The 22,343-nt window shown below is 37.2% G+C and overlaps 1 pseudogene; it reads right to left on the minus strand.

Moving 5' to 3' along the window:
• Window positions 1-319: 319 nt before the first annotated feature.
• On the minus strand, window positions 320-21,596 carry LOC133876735 (uncharacterized; annotated as a pseudogene).
• Between the last annotated feature and the right edge of the window lie 747 nt (window positions 21,597-22,343).

Genomic DNA, 22,343 nt, shown 5'->3' on the forward strand with positions numbered 1-22,343 from the left:
CCCTTGCTTGCTATTGACCCCAATGGTAAGGTATGACACCCATCTTATATCATTTCATATCTAGATAGATATTATGTTTTCCATCTTAAGGGTTAGTATTCTCACAACGTTAAATGCGATTATCCAACATATTGAGATTTTGACCATACAAGATCTCACTCCTAAATACATCAAAGTAACATACACTACATGTTTGAGTTCACAAGCCTCTCATAATTGATAATCAATATTATTTGCAATAGTGAGTTCAATTATTCATTTGACAGTAATTCTTATGTAGAATACTAATTCATGGTGGTCCAGTTTAGTGTATCCCAAATGAACCAACATATCAATTAGAAAACACAACTTCCTTGATCAAGATAAATAATCATAATTGATATGCTATAGTCTTGTTAGAAGAAACGCCCAATTTATTTCTTGAAAGCGAGAATATCAGTGTAGTACTTGGTGATCCATCCTTTTGATGATATTAACCTCCACCTTTCGCTGCTTGACCAGCCACTCTGGATCACTTTGTTGTGCCGTATATAAATCTAAGCAATGAGATCCTCGCAAAAGAAATTAAATTCACTATTCACTATGAATTCCCCTATGATTTCTTTTCTTCTCTTTTCTTTTCTTTTTTAATACCCTTTTTCGAAAAAAGAGTTGAGTACACACCGTTAATAATATGGACAGCAACAACACTGTGTGACATGTTTTCAAGCACCTTGGAATCAGAAATAGAAAGGTGTTAATTAAACTTGGTCGATTGAGTAAACTTAACAATTAATTAGTTCTTTTGTGTTGGTAATTTTTTATCTAGTTACCTGCCGCTACTGTAAGGATCTTTAAGCCCATTGGAGAATATAATGTTGCTTGCAAACCTTTGGAGAATCAATTTTATATCCTGCAATTTTCCATTAAAAAAAATCAAAATGTTTCTGTTTATTATTTGAAGTTAATCATACTACATGTAAAAATGTAGGGCAAAATATGTTAAAAAAAAAAAAAAAACATACATGGCCTCTATAGTAAGTAGTGACCCAATGAGGACAAGGTGAGATACTGTACAAGCTCTTGTACATCTCAATAAAGCTGCTTAGGAGAAAAGGATCCGACGGGAACATAGAATCATTGCCAATTCCTATAGGTATCACCTTGTTGCATGTCTAATTAATGTACGGAGATGTTAAACTAAAATCAAAGAGAGGTTTAAATAGTACTCATTAAGGACAATTAGGATACGTTTTCAATGGTCATATCAAATTTAAAGCAAAAGGGTGGAAATATACAAATCAAGTAAATTTTATTTTGATGTGAATGTTTATTAATCGTGGGGGATGGGAAAATTGCATATGCCAAGGAATTAGTCGATCTCTAGCCTCAAACAGCCTCGTCATCAAAAAAATAAATATTAATTCATGATAAATGTTTGGGATGCTACCAATTTTACAACATTCCATTACAAACTAACATGACAATACTAGCTCACATAAGATTTACCACATCAGTCACTGATGTGTTAGTCCATGTGTAGTGGCACATACATCAACCCCCATCCCACATCAGCCACGTTACCTCTCGAATGAACTGCTGGGGCCGGTGGGTGAAAGGAGACTCACGGGTCTCTGGTACACTACAAAAAAACATTGGAATACTAACATGTAGAATTTTATATGTGAGTGATTACAGTAACGTGATAATTATTTGATACGTTACTGAAATATATAGTAATGTGTAAAATTTACTTCATAACTCCTTTGTAACTTGAAAATTTTATGGTTTACTGGACAGTAACGTAAATATATACGGGTGACTCTAGAGTAATGTGCAAATTAATCTGTTAGTTAATATATGACCCAATAACGTGATATTATTCACATTACTCAATATATAGTAACAGACATATATATATTACATTACAATTATAGTAACGTGTAGTTTTATCACGCTATTATATTTACCACATAATTGAATATTTTTATGCATATAAACCTCCCTAACTAGCCATATATACCTTATGTACGTTTTGTAATGGAGATATCTCTAAGCAGGTTTTTTGTTGGTACTTTATTACCTATTGCAAATGCAACAGTCTATCTGTTGTAGACTCAATTGGGCAATTGGGGAATTAGGGCTACGGTGATGGGGAAATTAGGGTTACTACAATTGGGAATTGCAATTAAGGATTTGGGGGTATTTTGTGATGATGTGGCAGATTATTCTAGAACTCTGCGTTTTAGCCTTTATGGTTGTCGTTTTGCTTTCCGTTGTTTTGCTTTCCGCTATTTACGCTATTCTGTTTTGGTTGTTTTGTTTATTCGCCTAAGGAAATATTCTGCAGTTGAGAGAATAGGTGAGCTGGCCATTCAGTTGGATCCAGTACCTGAATGGAAAATCTATAAATAGTACGCGTCAGAGGTCAGTAGGGTAAGAAAGAAAATCCTTAGTCCTTGCTTGTATCCAGGAGACCGAGCTTCTCTAAATGCACTTTTAATACAATATTCCGTACTATTCAGTAAAAGTCTTAGTCAAACTTATCTCTCTTATTCCCTAAAATTCCTTGCGCACTCTACACTATCTCTTTTAAATAACCATATGCAAGGGGTTTGTAGACCAAAACACAAAAAGTAAGTACCATAAAATTTTTATTACTTTCCTTATAACATTTTATAAAACAAATAAGCTTCATGTTCACACCAGCAGTACATACAGCATGTGAACCTCTCATCATCATCTTCTACATAGTCTCCGGAATTCCATTCGGACTGCCTTGCCACCAAAGGAATATTTGGCGTTATTCTATTGCGGCATGTTTCTACATGGCAGTAGGGTTCTTGACCCCTGGCTATGTGATTGTTGATCCACATTGCTCGAACATGGCCTTTTATTCTCCTACGACATTCTTTTATTTTTGAGCCTCTTAGCTTGCAAAAAAGTAAAAAAGACAAAATTTGCAAGCCTTTACACTTTAATTGACCCTTTAAACAAATTAAAATAATACTATATATATATACATTGCTTCAATGTGTCCCTTCTCATTAGTCGTTCTAATAACTTAAGCCCAAGTTCAGGATTCTTGGAAGTGAAGTACCCATGCATGCCTTCTCTAAATATTGCATCTGGGTTTCCACTCTTTTTGCAACGTTTTAAAAACATAACTTCTGCATTTGTACACCAAGAATGCGGAATATTCTCCAACGACGCTTGTTGGAAGATATGATCCTCCTCTGCCAACCCGCATAAATCTCTGCAGGTGAGCTTCGCTTTGAAGAGGTCGGTGAAGGAAGATGAAGCAACCTTCATAAGGACTTCAGTCAACATGTCGTTTGGGAGACTATCGGTCATGCCAACCTTGTGCTCCTCTTCATTGAAATGATCAGCCATGTCGATATATATCTATAATAACAAGTTTAAATAAGTTTATATAAGCATGTAAAAAGACAAACATAGATTCATAGATACTAAAGAATTTACAAACATCCATTAATTATTACTAATAGAATCTAATGGATTCATACTAATGTATTCACAAACAAACATAGATTCATGGTAATTAAGAAAGAGAATTGTACCTTGATAATGTACACTTTATTCAATGTTAATTTTATATTTAGGGGTATTTTTGTAATTTTGTACATGTGAAATTACAAAAATGCCCCTGAAAAATTTCAAACACTTGAAAGTACCAAAAACCCTAACTCAACAATCCTACTCAAACTCCCATCCCAACACAACATGCACTTCAAGACAAACATGCACTTTCTTATATATATAAGCATGTAAAAAGGCAAACATAGATTCATATATATATATATACTAAAGTATTTACAAACATCCATTAATTATTATCAATCGAATCTAATGGATTTATGCTAATGTATTCACAAACAAACATAGATTCATGCTAATAAGAAAGAGAATTGTATCCTTGATAATATACATTTTACTCAATGTTAATTTTATATTTAGGGGCATTTTCGTAATTTTGTACTTGTGAAATTACAAAAATGCCCCCGAAAAATTTCAAACACTTGAAAGTACCAAAAACCCCAACTCAACAATCCTACTCAAACTCCCCTCCCAACACAATAGCACTTCAAGACATTGAACACAAACTAGTTAATCCTATATACGATTTCAAAAAAAAAAAAAGTTAATCCTATATACCCAAACTTCCCTCTTAACGTACACAACATGCATTTTGTTACACCGTCCACAACAAGCATCAATTAAAAATATTCAACAATCAATGACAAAAATCACATTTATATAGGAAAAAACAAATAAAAAAAATTAATTAAACTTAACTAGTACTGTACATGCATATGTATATCCTGATCGAGATAAACTGAGTTAGTTTCAATTTGTTACGTTGTTGAAAATCTTTTCTGGTTTTGATGAAAGAGAGTTCTGGTTGTTTCCACAGAGTACATCTCTATTTATAATGTATGTGTTTTGGTGTTTTGTTGGTTACTATGTACAATACGTTAATCGATCGTTTGCTATAATAATATATAGTTCTACATATTCATCAAAAAGAAAAGAAAAGAGATATATAACTTGTTAACCGGTGGTTGAAGGAGTGGTGCGTTGATAGAGACGAGAGAGAACGACCAAGATAGAGAGGAGAAAGAGAGATGATCAAGATATATGCAGTAATGCCAGGGAAACCAGATGGTCACGAGGAAGAAGAAGAGTTTCAATTTTGAGTAACGTGCAAACAACAGTAGGTGATGATTAATATAAAAATATTAACGCGATGTTAGGTGCACGTTCTTGATCTCATTTAATTCTAACGCTGTTAATATTTACACGTTACTGGAAAATATTTTACTAACGTTAAACACATCAAGTTAGTACCTTTATGTAACGTACGATTCCCTGTGTGTTAGTATTTCACTAACGTGGCATTCTCACACCTTTCAAAAAGGTTGAGCACACGTAATTTTTTCCGCAATTTCCCGAGACAACTATACTTACCTAACAAATTATCACGTTATTGCCCCAATAACCTGACGATTTACCCAACGTTACTAGTAATTACATAGTATATATTTAATTTAGACTTTTTATAAGTTTTAGGGATAATTATACCATTGATCCCTGGGGTTGGCATAAATTACAAATCACTCCTTGTAGTACAAAAAGTTCAAGAGGGTCTTTGTGGTAAACTATAATTATGAATCACTTCCTGAATCTGTTTTTGTCCACCAAGTTAACAAATTCTGTTAGTTTGTCACGTCATACCCAATAAGAAATTGACACATGTCCATTACAATTAAAACAAAATATAAATAAATAAAACTTGAAAATTATTTTATTTTTTTTAAAAAAAAAAATTGCAAATGGGTGGTTGCCGGGGGTGGCTCCGCCACATTTGGGGGGGTGACGCACGGCCTCCCCTAGGCTTGGGGTGGCCATGTGTTGGTTTCCTATTAGGTATGATGTAATAAATTAGCAGAATCTATTAACTTGGTAGACAGAAAACAAGTTCAGGGAGTGATTTGTAATTATAGTTTACCACATAGACTCTTTATGAACTTTTTGTACCATAATGAGTGATTGGTAATTTATGCCACCCCAGGGACCAATGAGACAATTATCCCTAATTATTAACTATTATTTCTTATCCCATATTTTATATTTATATTTCGCGGTTGATATATTTACATTGATTATCAACAAGCATAATCTTTAAAAATAAAAACACTAATTACAATAACAAAATATAATCAACAGTACTAATTACCAGTCAAAAAACAAAACTATTGGTTTCTTTTTCTTTTCTTTTCTTTTTTTAAAAAAAAAAATACAACTATTTTGGAGGGGTGGGTTGGTCACGAAGATCTACATCAGCAGTTGTCGTCTTACTCGTACTAGCAACACCATTGTCTAGAACCATGTCATGCTAAGGCGCAACACCTACGATTGATAAAAAATAAAATAAAAAAGTTTACAAACTATATGATATAATACCCACAGACGATCTCACAAGCTGGTGAGGTGTATCACCTATGACAAGCGGGAGGGTATCCTGAGAGGATGCGGCCGTCGAGGTATTGTGTCTCAAACGGGACAGAAACTCTGCCTCGTGGTTCGCCCGCAAAATAGCGAACCGTTCCTCTGTAGCCTTGCACTCTGTCTTTAAAATTGACTGTATCTCGGCTGTGTGCCTTTCCTGTTGAGCCCGAAGAGCAGCCTCAATCTTAGCTGCGAGCAATGTCCGTTTAGCCTCAAGGATTAAAGCGCAAGCTTGAATGATTTCTTCTTGAGAGGATTGGGTGGAGTGCCTAGGACGTTGAGATCATCCCTATGTGGGGGTATAGTATGTTTGTGTCATCCCCAAGACAGGCCTTACATTTTTCCCAACCCCTCTAACCCTACCCGAGTACTCGGGCTTATTCTCTAACGCGATGGCATATGCATCGCACGGAAGCCAGCGCACTGTCTCTTCAGTGTGCTATCTGATTCTGCAGGGTCATTGGGGATTAGTTGCTCCATTCGTTGCTGTATTAAATTAGTGATGTCAGACAAATTTCAATTGTAAATAAATAAATAATAAACAAAAGAGCATTTTACATACACATATCTCCTGCGTTGCTTCATTTGGATAAGTTCCATCCTTTTTTATGTGTGCTTTAACAAAAAAACGTTGCACGGGTCAGAGGAGTGCCATCGGACTTTTGTGCCTGATAGGAAAAAACATATATCATTAATTAGTTATTGAATATATATATAAATTAAATTTGGTATACATACTTCCTCGTGTGACACCCTGGCAAAGTTCTTGGTGCCGCAACAATGTGGTGTTTCGTTCTGACGTCGCAAACCCTTCATATGAGCGGCGTACTCCTACACAATTAACATTTCCAACATGTTAGTTATATGATATGCACAACGACATGAAATTAGGCAAAGCACAGAAAATATTAATATAAGTACTCGATTATAACCCATGCACGCACTTGCCACGCCTCATCACACCATCTGGCCAATAACTCTGTCATGTCTTCAGGGTCCCACCCCATGAAAGTTGTGTCCCCTACTCTGGTTCGTACCATCTCGAGCATTTTGCCGGGTTGAATTTCAAACTTTTTCTTTTGTTGGCATGTCCAAGTCCGCGTCTTTTGACTAATGTCCTTAAAGACTTCCCTTTTCACTTCATTGGCATCAAATCGAGGCGGGATATAGTACTTTGTCTTCACAATATAAAATTTGACATATTAAATTCTTGAAATATTAAAATAAAAAAAATACAAAAAAAAAAAAAAGAAAGTAAAAAACAAACAAACAAATAAATATAGATTAATAATGTGTTATGGATACAACATACCATTAACGCCTCCCATAGACGCTGCCTCCTGTTAGGATCTACATTCCCCCATTTGTCCCACATATGGATGAATGATCCGGTCCTAATTAACTTGCCGCAACTTCGTCTGAATTTTTCGGTGCCCAGTCCTAATGGTTAGTACGAATTATTGAATTGCAGCGCTATTTTCTTTCCCGATGGGATCTCCCAATATGATGGTGGGTCTGTAACTATTTCGTATTGATTGTCCCTATTGGGATTTGGACCTAACACATACACATTACTTGTTAGCAATATAAATTGAAACTATATATATATAGTTACATACCGATCAATAGGAGCTGGTCAGGGTGCAATTCCTGTTCAGCTAGCTCCTATTCAATAGGGTCCACGGCAGGTGCAGCATGCGCACCACTAACGTCTTCCATCTCCACGTCATTGAAAAACTTTACTGTTTAGGTAGGGGAAGGAGTATCGAAATCGGCCATGAAATCGTGCATGCCCGATAGGTGTGGTGAACAATGCTGGGTGTCGGCTAGGGAATGTGGGGATTGGTACCCAAGCTCACCAGGGAGTGTCGGTCAGTACGCTGCCGGTGTGTGCACAGTCTCACCAGATCCTGACCCCTGTGCTAGCTATGCACTAGTGCTAACACCGTCATCCCTAGACGATGTCTACTAGACCAGTGGCCTCTGTGCTGGAAGTTTAAAACCTTGAAAACTCCTCCTCAGAGAACTCATCTTAACTTGTGAATTAGAGAGAAATCAGTACAAGGAACATACGTCTTAATTTTATATGTAGGGGCATTTTCGTAATTTTAAATTTACAAAATTACAAAAATGCCCCTATGTAATTTCAAACACATGAAGTTACCCAATTGACACATTATGTATACCTAAATTTTATTTAAGGAACATACGTCTTAATTTTATATGTAGGGGCATTTTTGTAATTTTAGACATGTGAAATTACGAAATTGCCCTCGGGTAATTTCAAACACTTGAAATTACCCAATAGTCACATTAAACAAATGAACATTTTTTTCAATGTTAATTTTATATTTAGGAGTATTTTCGTAAGATCAACCATGTGAAATGACGAAAATGCCCATTCGAAATTGCAAACACTTGAAATTAATTACCTAATTGTCAGGGTCAAACAAACAAACATTACATTCAATGTTGTTTTAATATATTAGGGGCATTTTTGTAATTTCAAACATGTGAAATTACGAAAATGCCCATAAAAAATTTGAAACACTTGAAAGTTGAAATTACCAAAACCCCCAACTCAACAATCCTACCCAAATATCCCTCCTAATGTACACAACATGCATTTTATTAAACTGCCCATAAAACTACAACGACACAACACAATTATCTGTCAAGCAATCATCAATAGATCAATCAACAAACATAAAAAAAAATTCAACAATATTCCAACAAAACAAAAAATTCACATTTATGAAAAAAAAAAAAAAAAAAAAAAAAAACTAGTGTTGATCGAGATATATACCTTGATTAATCAGTGGTCAAACGAGTGATGTGGGAGATAGAGAGGAGAGACAGAGAAAAATGTCTGAATATGTCGGGTAAACTAGACGGCCGCGAGGAAGAAGGGACTTTTTTTTTTTTTTTTTTTTTTTTTTCTTGTTGCTATATGCACGTTACTAATAATATAAAAATACTAACATCATGTCAATTGCACATTACTGATATTAGTAAATTGTAACGCTATGAATGCTTACACGTTACTGATGATTTAATTGAATAACGTGACATATCTCATGTTAATACATTTCTGTGATGTGCAAGGAAATGCACGTCAGTAGATCACTAACGTGGCGTTTTCTCCCGTTTCTAAAAACATGAGCACGTGCGATTTTTCCTGCAATTTCCTGAGACAATTATACTTACCTGACAAATAATAAGGTTATTATAATAGTAACAGGCACATTTACCCAGGTTACTAGGAGCTAAAAAGTAACATGACTGTAAATATCACGTAAGTATCAATAATTAAGTGGACAGTATGCCCACGTTACTATAAATTGCAATAATTATTCATTAAACAAAAGCGATTGATCAATAAGATCAATAGATCATCCGATCGATCCTGTTGGACCAATAAGATCGATCAATAGATCATTCGATCCAATGTGATGGACCAATAGGATCAATAAATCATCTGATCCATTGTGATGGACCAATAGGATCAATAGATCATCTGATTCATCGTGATTGCTCAAAAATTTTAATAATAATATTTAAACTTATTATTTATATTTTTTTTATTAAATATAAGTTTTATTTATTTATTGTATTAAATATTAATTCTGTTGAATATTGTATTAACTAGTAATGTTTTTTATTTTACGTGTTAGTATAAAGTAACGTGCATATGAGTGCACGTTACTTTTACAAATGATAGTAACGACTATCTGCACGTTACTGTTTTGTAAATGTAATAACACGGTATTGTATTTTGTGTTACTATTATGTGTCACTAATGTGCAAGCACGTTACTGAAACATTTTGAGAACAGTGCTGCGCAGGCTACTTCTGTACAGAATTTAGGAACAAAAAATTACATCTCCCCCGGACCCCCTCTATCTGCTCTCCCTCATCTCCCATCTCTCTATCTTATCAGTGTTGTCCATTTCCCTGATCAGTAACGGCCATCTCTCACACTCCCTCTTAATCTTTTTGCTCAGCCTCTCCTTATGCAGATAACGTGATTGTGAATATTGTTCATATTGTTGATATTGAATATTTGATAAGGGATATTGTTGATATTGATAATATTGTTGAATTTGGATATTGGATATTGAATATTCTGAAAAAATAGTTATATTCATATAATCTATTGAGGCAAATTATTGTGGAAATTGAGATAATATAATGTGGATATTGAAATTATTTTGTGGAATAAAATAGTTACTCAATTTTGTAAGAAAATTACCAGTCTTAATTTTTTTGTATAACCATAACAACAATATCCTTGAAAAAAAAAATAATAATAATAAAATAAGCATAAAAAAGTCAAAAAGATTTAGTGCCTTATTATAATAAAAACATATAGAATGTGGATATTCTTGTCATTTTTTTTTTAATAAAAAAAGACATTCTTAAGACTAGAGATTATATGTAACGACCCAAGGAAAAGCGCTAGCAACATCTACGCTATCACTTCAAAATGACTAGTCAATTTGAAGCTTTCCTAGAATCCATTATAAAGCTCAGTTTCACCTAGTAACTAGGCAATGTGGGACTTAGTACCCATGAATATCTTTATAAACTATTAACTCTATGTGAACTATTCATCTCTTCCCAATATGGGACCGGGGTTTTACAAACTCCCCCCCTTAAATCCCTAACGTCCCCGTCAGGGCTATGTCATGCAGTGCTCCAGTACCACATGACCTGGCATTACAACCTTTTGTAACGACCCAAGGAAAAGCTCTAGCGACATCTGCGCTATCACTTCAAAAGGACTAGTCAATTTGAAGCTTTCCTAGAATCCATTATAAAGCCCAGTTTCACCTAGTAACTAGGCAATGTGGGACTTAGCACCCATGAGTATCTTTATAAACTATTAACTCTATGTGAACTATTCATCTCTTCCCAATATGGGACCGGGGTGTTACAAATGGTATCAAAGCCACCTAGTAACGCCAGGCCATGTGGTACTGGAGTGCTGCATGACGTGGCCCTGACGAGGACGTCAGGAGTTTAAGAAAGGGAGTTTGTAACATCCCGGTCCCATATTGGGAAGAGATGAATAGTTCACATAGAGTTAATAGTTTAGAGCATTCACATTGGATCGTGTAAAATTTCAACTAGAATAGCTAACGAAAATTCACTTTTGCTAGTTTAGCTAATGAATTTTAAAAGGCATCATACATCTGATTATCTATTCTTAACTCTATATTATTTTTTTACTCTTATTTTATTCTTTTTATCTTTTTTCTACTTTTTTCATTTTTTGTATGTAGAAAACAATAAAATAATGGATAGATTGGTGAATAGTGTAACTCCACATGTAGAGTTGCACTATTCACAAATCTACCAAAACTCTATTTTAGATTTAGGATAGATAATCCAATGGAGGGGTGTTTTTGTGAGTTTGTTATCTATTATAGATTTAGAGAGACTTTTACATAATCCAATGTGAATGCTCTTATAAAGATACTCATGGGTGCTAAGTCCCACATTGCCTAGTTACTAGGTGAAACTGGGCTTTATAATGGATTCTAGGAAAGCTTCAAATTGACTAGTCTTTTTGAAGTGATAGCGCAGATGTCGCTAGCGCTTTTCCTTGGGTCGTTACATTATAAATTCTCACCTCTCTCAAAGGAAATTCGCACTCCCAGCAACGAGATTGTTTGCATTTGAAATTGAAATAATTGTTGAATTGGTTGTAGCAAAGTTTTAAAGAAGAGTGAAGAAATGAATTGGCCAAGTGAGAGACATATAAGAGATTTGCACTTGGGTGTAATAATTTTATATGGACTCATTCATGTTTCACTAAACTTTTTTTTTCTAATTTGTTGATATGTGTCAGAATGTGATTGAAGTCTTATCAAACAAAAAAAAATTAATTAATTAATTAACATCATCAAATTAGAGACGAAACTGCATTAAGACTAAGGGGGCATGGCCTCATTCTAAAAGAACTTTTTTTTTTAAACAAAAAAAATAAGTTCGACCCTATCAAAATCAAACCTAACCCTCGATTAGCCCATCAAATGAAAAATTCTAATTTCAACACTATTTCCAATCAAATACTATACAGGTCAACAAGTGATAAAAAAATTGTAAACTAGCAATTTGCGTAACAAAAACCTTTGTCCATCATAGATTGACTTGTTTGAATATGATTGGTCAATCTCTGAGTACCAAATATAATAGTTGGTTACTCTAAGGATGCGTTTGATATTGCAATTTTATACATAAAAAGTAGGATTTTAAATGTGCATTATTTCATTAACAATAAGCATTATCATAACTTATTTATACTAATTGTTGGTGTGTTAGATTTAATTGATATTTGGGAGAAAATAAAATTTCTTTACTTCATTTTTAAGAATTATGATATTTTAGTTAATTGAATTCTTTGTTTTCTTAGTTAAATGTGGATTCTTCATTTAATACACAATTAATAATTATAGTTTTATCTTATATGTGTTCATTTGTGACATGTACGTATAGAATAAATATGGATAGGACTTGGATTACAAAGCCTCGAGGTACGAGGGAATACAATAACGAGTGTAGAGAGTTTGTGGAATTTGTAATTAGTAACTGTAGAACGATCGATCGTAAAATTCGATGCCCTCGTAAAATGTGTCGAAATAATCGCCTCCACTTGCCCAATAATATACTTGAACACTTGACAACTGGTAAGGGAATGATGACTAGCTACATAAAATGGTGGCATCACGGTCTGACGACGCCTTACAATCCTGATGCAGCCATCCGATCGAACCATCCGGCCACAGATGCGGCAGGTGGAAGTACAGAAGAGGGAGGTGACATCCATGCATTGTTGCGTGATGCATTTGGCATGCACGAAGTCAGAGAAGAGAATCGTGGGCCTGGGGGCGTTGAGCAATTGGGTGAGAAAATGTAAATGTACCACTAGCTGCAGGTGGCGCTCAGAAGTACTACGACATGCTTAAAAAGGCAGAGAAGCCACTGCATGAGGGCACTAAACATAGCAAACTGAGTGCAACAGTACACATGTACAACTTGAAATGTGTTGGCGGAGTTAGCATCTTGACTTTCCTTAAGCTCAACAATATTTTGAGGACAATTTACCAGCTGATACGTACGAGGCGAAGAAGTATCTCAGTGACATGGGGATTAATTCTAGGTTACAACATAAATTTTGCGTAACAACATTCACTAATTCGTTCGAGGATTAATTCTGGGTTACAACATACACTAACCTAACAATATTCACGTTACAAATTACAGTAACGTTATAATAAATTCTGCGTAACAAATTCACTAACATAAAAGTATTCCCGTTGCAATAATTCAGTAACGTGATAATTAATTTTGCGATACAACACATCAGTAACCTGGTCTTTGCATGTTACAGAAACTCAGTAACGTGCAGTTTCACGTAACTCGATTTCTGTAACTTGAAATAATTTTTGGGTTACTGGACAGTAACGCAATGTTAGATTTACAGGTTACAATACACATTTTAGCAGCCTAAGGGATACTAACCTCATCTTTGCATTAGTGGGACCACGTTACTAAGTTCCAGTAACCTGAAAAATGCATTTTCACGTTACTGACCTTAGGTTAGTATTCCCATGTTTTTTTTTTTTTTTTTTTTGTAGTGGCAGTGGGTCTTTTTGGGGTTAGTCACACGAGACACCCCTCCACTTATGAAGGATATGATTAGCTGGCATGGTCGATATGGGTACGGAGGCAACAATGGAAGAGGTGAGCCGAAGTGGCGAAATGGACAAAGACGCTAATGTGGAAAAGAGGGCTTTAGGGATATGTAGTTGACATAACAGTACGACATACATGACTTCTTTTAAAAAAAAAAAATAATAAAATAAAATTAAATTAAATTGCAATGTTTCCTAATTAACCAAGGTTTCATTATTTTTAATGTTGCCTATCCGTTAGTACTTAAGTCCGTCTTCTTTGATGGAAATCAACTATCGATCACACGTGGGTTTTTAAGAACAAATCTTTCAAAATATCCCTAAAAAAAAAATGAGGACAGACTCACTTAAGTATCGGATGGTTGTTCGATCACCCCCAAATTCCAATGTGTGAATCTTTAGAAGGTAAAATGTATTGAAAAAAAAAAAAAATCATGTAGGTTGGTGGCAAAGCCAGTTTGGGACTGAAAAATCTTCAAATTTCATTTTTAAAAATCTAGTACTATTCCAAAGCTCTAAAAAAAAAAAAAAAAGGTATTTAATTGGCCTCCTATTAGTATTCATGAAGCTGTAGCAATATTGATGACAGAGAGCATTTCCTTTACTGTACGTTAATGAAAAGCAATTGCAAGTGTACGTAAAAAGCTCCCTGGAAAAAAAAAAAATGTACATAAAAAGCTAACATAACTTTCTAAAATGTTGATGACGTCCTTGAAGTTGTGACATTTGCGTCATCTAAGCCGCTTGCATGCTTGAAATAGCCCAAGTCTTGATCATCATAATTTTCTGTGTTAGATTGTATGTATATATTGTCCCACATGGGCTATTGATGTATGTTAGATTGTACATGGGTATTGTCCCACATGGGTTACTGATGTGTATTTCTGTGATTACTAACCCATATATATAGGCCCCTCATGTACAGCATAACGTGTGATTCAATATACAACTTTTCTCTCAACATGTTATCAGAGCACAGGTTCTGAATCACCTTTAATTTTTTTTTCTTTTCCGGCACTGCCGTTGCTTCTACCATCCCTCATCGCTTTGTCTTCCTCGGTTCTCTTTCTCCCAGTCCTTGTTTCAAGCTAGTGCATATACCAATCAAAACCTTGGGAGACAACCGTGCCAGAGTCATCGAGAACAGCCCAATCAGAGCCTCCACGCTCAGCCATGCACCACTTGAAGATTTTGCCGCCACCAGAAGCTTCTGCCGTTCCGCCGCCTGACGATTCAGCCGTTCGATTACTCCGGTTCCAGCCCAGATCGATAGATCAGCTGCCAAGATCGTCCCGATCCAACGGTGGACGCGCCTCCACGCGCCGGTAGAAGATTCTTGTCCACTGGTTCACGCGCCCACATCCACCACTCCTCACGCGTGTATCTCACGCATCAGTGTCTACTGTGCCACATCAGCCCTAGTGCCATGTCAGCACCGTTGACCACTGACCTTGACCGTTGACTTTTGCATCAGTTGACCAAGTGTTTTCTACTTATTTTTTTGTTCTAATTTCATTTTTCTAGTCTGTTTCTGCTTTTGGCATCTCCAGATGGCGCAAAACAAGGTTCTTGCTCACATTCATGTTACATTGGATGCCACCAACTACACTGTTTGGTCCCAATCTATGAAGAGTTTTCTTAAAGGCCGCAAGCTCTAGCTCTATGTGACTGGGGATATCCCCAAGCCAACTAAAGTCACTGCTGAAAGCGATGATGCTTTCCGCACTCGTCTTATTGATTGGGATAGCAAACATCATCAAATTCTTACGTGGTTTCATAACACCACCATTCCCTCTATTGCGGCATTATTTGGCAGTTTTGATGATGCTCAGGGTGCCTGGGATATACTTACTTCTTGCTACTCCTCGATTGATGGTTCTCGGGAGTACCAGATTATTCTTGATCTCTTTCATCTGAAGCAAGAATCAGACCAGACTATTACTGATTGTCTTGCTCGCATGCAGTTCTTATGGGACCAGTTGGCTCTTTCTGATCCTGCTATGAAGGATCCTACTGATGCTCAGATGTATGCTAATCGCAGGGACCAACATCGTTTCTATCAATTTTTGATGGCTCTGCGGGATGATTTTGAGCTTGTTCGTGGGCAACTTTTACACTGCTCTCCTCTTCCTACTTTGGACCAGGCTGTCTGTGAGCTTGTTCGAGAGGAGACCAGATTGTCTACCTTGCGCTCTCAGCACACTCTGCATACTCATTCCGTATTAGCTGCTCCATCGCCTCAGATAGAGCACTCTGACAAGTTTGACAGGTCCGGCTGTGGACCTTCCAAGAATCTTGACAACCCTTTTTGTCGCTATTGTCACCGTCGTGGGCATACTATTGACAAGTGTTGGCGTAAGGCCAAATCTTCTGCATCTGTCGCAGTCGCTACCACTACTGAGAGTGCTTCTTCTTCAACTGCTCCAACTGCTTCCTCTGATGACTCTACAAGATTTGCTCACCTTATCTCTAGCTGACTTTGAGGCAATTATCAACCAGGTCCTCACTCGTTTTGGTAATGCATCTTCCTCTGTCCTCTCCGTTTTGCCAGGTATATCTTCCTCTTGGCTTTTTGACTCCGCCTACTACAATTATATGACGCCATATGCCTCCTTTACTACTTCTGCCCCTCCATCACATACATCTTTAATTCACACAGTTGATGGTTTTTCTATGACTCTTCAAACCATAGGCACTATCCATACACCTTCCCTTTTTGTTCCTGATGTCTTTCATATGCCTAAACTGTCCTTTCATCTTCTATCTGTTGGGCAACTGTGTGAATTGGGCTGTAGACTTGTTTTTGACTCCTCTAGTGTGTATGTGCAGGATCCTCGGACGAGCTAGACACTTGGGATTGGGCGTAGAGTTGGGCGACTATTTGAGCTTTCATCCTTACACTTTTCCATCCTTGGTGTCTCTACTGCTGCTGCTTCATCACTGCCATCTCTTGCTCTTTGGCATTTGCATCTTAGTCATGCATCTGTGTCTCGGGTACAAGTTTTAACTTCTAAGGGTTTATTAGGTTCAGTGTCCAATAAGTCTTTTGATTGTATTTCTTATCAACTTGGGAAACAATCAGCTTTGCCTTTTAATAATAGTGAGTCTATTGCATCTGCTTCTTTTGATTTAATTCATTATGATGTTTGGGGGCCTTCCCCTGTTCCTAGTATGAGTGGCTCACGTTATTTTGTGATTTTTGTTGATGATTTTTCACATTACACCTGGGTGTTTTTAATGAAATCACGTTCTGAATTATTGGATATCTATCGCAATTTTGTAAAAATGGTTGAGACCCAGTTTTCAAAATGCATTAAAGCTTTTCGTTATGATAATGCCTTAGAATATACTCAACAGGCTTTTCAAAATATCTTAAAACACTATGGCACTGCTCCTCACTTGTCTTGTCCAGGCACCTCTCAGCAAAACGGAAGAGCTGAACGTAAACTTAGGCACACTCTAGACACTATTCGTGCTCTTCTCCTTTCCTCTTTGGTTCCTACTCCTTTTTGGGGTGAAGCCACTCTCATAGCTGTCTACACTATCAACAGGTTGCCTACACCTCTTCTTGCACATTGCACCCCTCACGAGCGGTTGTTTGGCTCTTCTCCCACTTACCACCAACTTAGTGTTTTTGGTTCTACCTGTTTTGTTTTACTCCAACCTCATGAACGCACCAAACTCGATCCTCATTCTCGGTTATGTTGCTTTCTTGGGTGGGGTGGAACAAAAGGTTTATCGGTGTTATGATCCCGTGTCACACCGTCTTCACATCTCCCATCATGTGGTCTTCTGGGAACATAAGTTATTTTCACAAAGTAGGAAAATTTTGCATGCTCTTTTTCCCTCCCTTTACCACACTTCTAGAGATGCCTCTCTCTCATTCTACCACTGGTGATATTTGTCCTGAGTCTTCCTCGCTTGAGCCGTAGTCTCCAAATGCTCATGATGTCACTCCACTTGAGTCCCCAGATTCTGTTCCATCCGAGGCTCCCGCTCATACCTCTCCATCTGCTTTTCGCCGATCCACTCGGGTAAAGTCTCTTCCATCCCATCTCCAGGAATTTCATTGTTTTCATGCCTTAGCTGCTTTACATGAACCTCACTCCTATCATGAGGCTTCCACTAACCCTCTTTGGCAGGACGCGATGAAAGAGGAACTTGATGCTTTACACAAGAACCATACATGGGATCTAGTTGACTTGCCTCGAGGGAAGTCTATTGTTGGGGGTAAGTGGGTCTACAAAATCAAGACTTGTTCTGATGGTACTGTTGACAGATATAAGGCTTGCCTTGTGGCCAGAGGTTTTACTCAGGAGTATGGTGTGGAATATGAGGAGACCTTTGCTCTTGTTGCTCGCCTATCTTCTGTGCGTGCTCTATTGGTTGTTACTGCCTCTCGACATTGGTCACTTTCTCAAATGGATGTAAAAAATGCATTTCTTAATGGCGATCTCAATGAGGAAGTCTATATGCAGCCACCTCTTGGCCTCTCTTCTCCTCCGAACAAGGTCTGTTGTCTCCGTCGGGATCTTTATGGTCTAAAGCAAGCTCCACGGGCATCGTTTGCTAAATTTAGCGCCACTGTCTCTAGTCTTGGCTACTCCATCAACTCATATGACTCTGCCTTGTTTATTCGCCGCACAGATCACGGCATCATTCTTCTGTTGTTATATATTGATGACATAATTATCAATGGCAATGATTCTATTGGTATTCTGGAGCTCAAGCAGTTTCTCAGTCAGCATTTTGAGATGAAGGATCTTGGCACTCTCAGCTATTTTCTTGGCCTTGAGATTTCTTCTTCTTCTGATGGTTTCTATTTGACACATGCCAAGTATATATCTGATTTGCTTTCACGGGCCAATCTCACAGACTGTAAGATCGTCGACACACCGACTGAGCTCAATACCCATCTTAATCTACAGGATGGCAAGCCTCTCTATGATCCCACTCTCTGTCGACATTTGGTTGGTAGCCTTGTCTATCTTACTGTTACGAGGCTTGATATCTCATATGCTGTCCATCAGGTGAGTCAGTTTATGGCTGCTCCCCGTTCTACTCACTTTTTTACTGTCCTTCGCATCCTTCGCTACCTCAAGGGGACATTATTTCATGGGCTCCACTTCTCCTCTCAGTCTCCTCTTGAGTTACATGCTTATACTAATGTGGATTGGGCAGGTGATCCTACAGACCGTTGCTCCACCACTGCTTATTGTTTCCTACTTGGCACCTCTCTTATTTCTTGGTGCAGTAAGAAACAGTCTGTTGTTGCTCGCTCCAACATTGAGGCAGAATATCGTGCTTTAGCTGACACCACCCAGAGCTCATTTGGTTGCGATGGCTTCTAGAAGATATGTGTGTCTCTCTCTCCTCAGTTACTCCTGTCTATTGTGACAATAGGAGTGCTATTCAGATTGCCCATAATGATGTTTTTCATGAACGGACCAAACATATTGAGATTGATTGCAATTTTTCCGTCATCATCTTCTTCAGGGCTCTTTACAACTTCATTCTGTCACGTCTCATGATCAATTCGCGGACCTCTTCACAAAGTCTCATCCTCCAGGGCGGTTCCGCGATTTTGTGTTCATCCTCAAGATGGTCTCTCGCACTCCACCTTGAGTTTGAGTAGGGGTGTTAGATTGTATGTATATATTGTCCCACATGAGCTATTGATGGATGTTAAATTGTATGTAAGTATTGTCCCACATGGGCTATTGATGTGTATTTCTGTGATTACTAGCCTATATATATAGGCCCCTCATGTACAGCATAACATGTGATTCAATATACAACTTTTCTCTCAACATTAGGGTATATAAAATGAAAATTTAATAATTGCTAAAATAATTAATGTTATTCTTGTTTATGGCACATGGTGTATATATATATATATATATATATATATATATATATATATATTTATTGTTCCATTCTGCTGTCGTTGTTATTTTTTACTTATCCCGCCGGCCGGTTTTTTGTCATTATATATATCAAGATTGATTAGTTAAAAGTAATATTTAATTAAGAAGATAATAAGATATAGATGTAAATTAAATGTACCTGCCAACTCCATCCCACAGTTGTTTCAGATATAACATTTCTAGGTCCATTAACATAGCATGATCGATTAATTCCTCTATAAGCAACCGCACGGTCCACACCTGCAAATATTTCGCTGAGAATATCACTTCCAGAAAGAGCTCCATCAATGCAACCACAGCCAATGTTAACCGGATAATGTGGAGGTTGATTATATTGGGCTGAACCTGCAAACATCTCCTCCAAATAGTACTTGAGCTCAGAAGATGTGTTTAGGGGACTGTAATAGAAGCAATAATATTCGAGTCATTGATCACAAAATATATTGTTATTATTCTTATGTTCATTTTCAGTTTGTTAATTTTAACAATTAGATCATTGCAAAGGCTATATATATATATAAAAGAAATGGTTTTTTCTGGAAAATATTGTCTTTACCCAAAGAATAGCCATTCTTTTCATTTTTTAAAGGAATGGGTATTCCTCTTCGTAAAGGAATATATATTCCAATGGGAATAACTATTCTAAGGAATAAACCCTTTTTAAACAAAAGAATGACTATTTTATAGGGATAGTCATTCCATTTCAAGAGTCTACTTCGCGAACCAAACAGAACTTTAGAGTTGATAACTTATCTTTGTTGAAAAGTGGAGTAGCTTTCAGGCCTGTAATTGAAGTGATCGAGTATTTGATTATAGTAAAATGTTTGAAAGTCATCTGAAATGTTAACCGATGCAGATATTGTTTCAGGATCTTGTTGAATTGTTCGATCAACTGGACTCAGCCTGGAAATATTGTACAGTGTTGCAGTGACAGAGGTTGAGAAAATAAGAAACATGAAAGGAAGCCATTGCAGTGATCAATGTTGGAGACTTCATGGCAATATATAAACTGAGCATGGGTTTCTGAGACTACATAGCTAGCAGGTCTTTATATATAGAAAGAAAATAAATAAATAAAATAAAATCAAAGTCACTTTATTCTTATCTTAGATGCAATTAAATTTTACAAGAATTCTTTAAACAGTTATACATCTTTGAAGTTGCAATAACTATTTTTATTACTACTATCTCATATATACTATGTAGATATAAATGAAAGTGTGTGACAGAATTAATAATTTTTAATAAATTTTTGAAAAAGATTTATTCATTAAAAAAAAATGTTACAAAAACAAATGGTTTTAAAACCTAAAGATTAATTTAAACATTAAATAGTACGATTGAATCCTACATTGACTAAAGAGCTTCCAAAAGCATGCAGGTGTCATGGCATGAGAAAAAAGAACAACGATATACATGTCTTTTTCAATGAACGCACGCTATATATAAAAGTCCTATCAAGAACACCCTCCGGCCAACCAAACGGCATGGAAGAAAATGGAAGACACCTTGAATATGACTTCCCACATGGGGAATATGATCCCCATAAACACATTTTTTACTTACGAGGTTTGACTTTTTTATTCTTTTTTTTTTTTTTTACGATTCATTTTGTATCGTAAATAGTATTTGGGCTATGAGAAAAGGCGGATTGAGATATCCATTTAAATTTTCATCCAAAAACTAACAGTTATCTACATCAACGACACTAAACACCCTTGAAAATTCGACACACGTCCCTAATGCGACGTACTACATCCTACATGTTAAATCAATGAAAAATGCTAGGGGTACTTACAATCCTTTACAAAGAAAAATTTACAAACCGATTTGGCATCCTACATGGAATAAATGTTAAAATACAAAAATGTCCTTCTCCCCTACGGTCTCCGTTCCAGACCCGTTCTCACCTCCAGTCGCCGGCCAGTTGAACCCATACACCGTCGGAAATCCAACACATCGGTCGACCAGTAGATCCGGTTGAACCCAGATTCACTGGCGAGAACAGAGAACAGTCAGTGAGGACGAAGCAAGGGAATGGTGACAGGGGTGGATTTCCGGCCGGATCTGGGTTCGGGAATGGACGCTCAATGCTGGGCCAGAACTGGGTACGGGAATAGACGATCGATTATCGGCCGAATCTGGTTTGAGAAGGCTGGATTTCTGGATGGATTTGGGTTTCCGGCCAGACCAACGAAACCCACACCGGTGTGCGTGGGTTTCCGGCTGGATCTCTGGCTAGAAACCCACGCAAACCGGCGTGGGTTTGTTGGATCTCAGATCCGGCCAGTGTGCTCGACCTCGACTACAGGGCTGCCCGCACGCCGTCCTCTCCCGGGATCTCTCCCCTCTTGCCGGCCATCCATCTGTCCCAAGCTCATCGCTAGCCGTCCATGGAATTCTCCGTTCATGGAAGCTTCCACCTGGATTTGGTGTTTTATAAATGGGCTCTTGCTTTTTTGTTATGGCTCCTTTTTCTTGATTTTCTTGGCAATGAACATGGGCTGTTAGGATCTGGGTCGGGAAACCGTCGGGATCTGGGTTGGGAAATGTCGGGATCTGGGTCGGGATCCCTGCGGCGACGTTGACGGTGGCCGGAGTCTGGGTTTGGATCCTGCTGTGACGTCACCAGTTTTTTAATTTGATAAATAAAACACCAACCCTACGGGGCTAAGTTTTTTAATTGATAAAATGCCACTTAGATGCC

The sequence above is a fragment of the Alnus glutinosa genome, chromosome 9, assembly GCF_958979055.1.
Source record: "Alnus glutinosa chromosome 9, dhAlnGlut1.1, whole genome shotgun sequence".
In the NCBI taxonomy this organism is placed as follows: domain Eukaryota; kingdom Viridiplantae; phylum Streptophyta; class Magnoliopsida; order Fagales; family Betulaceae; genus Alnus; species Alnus glutinosa.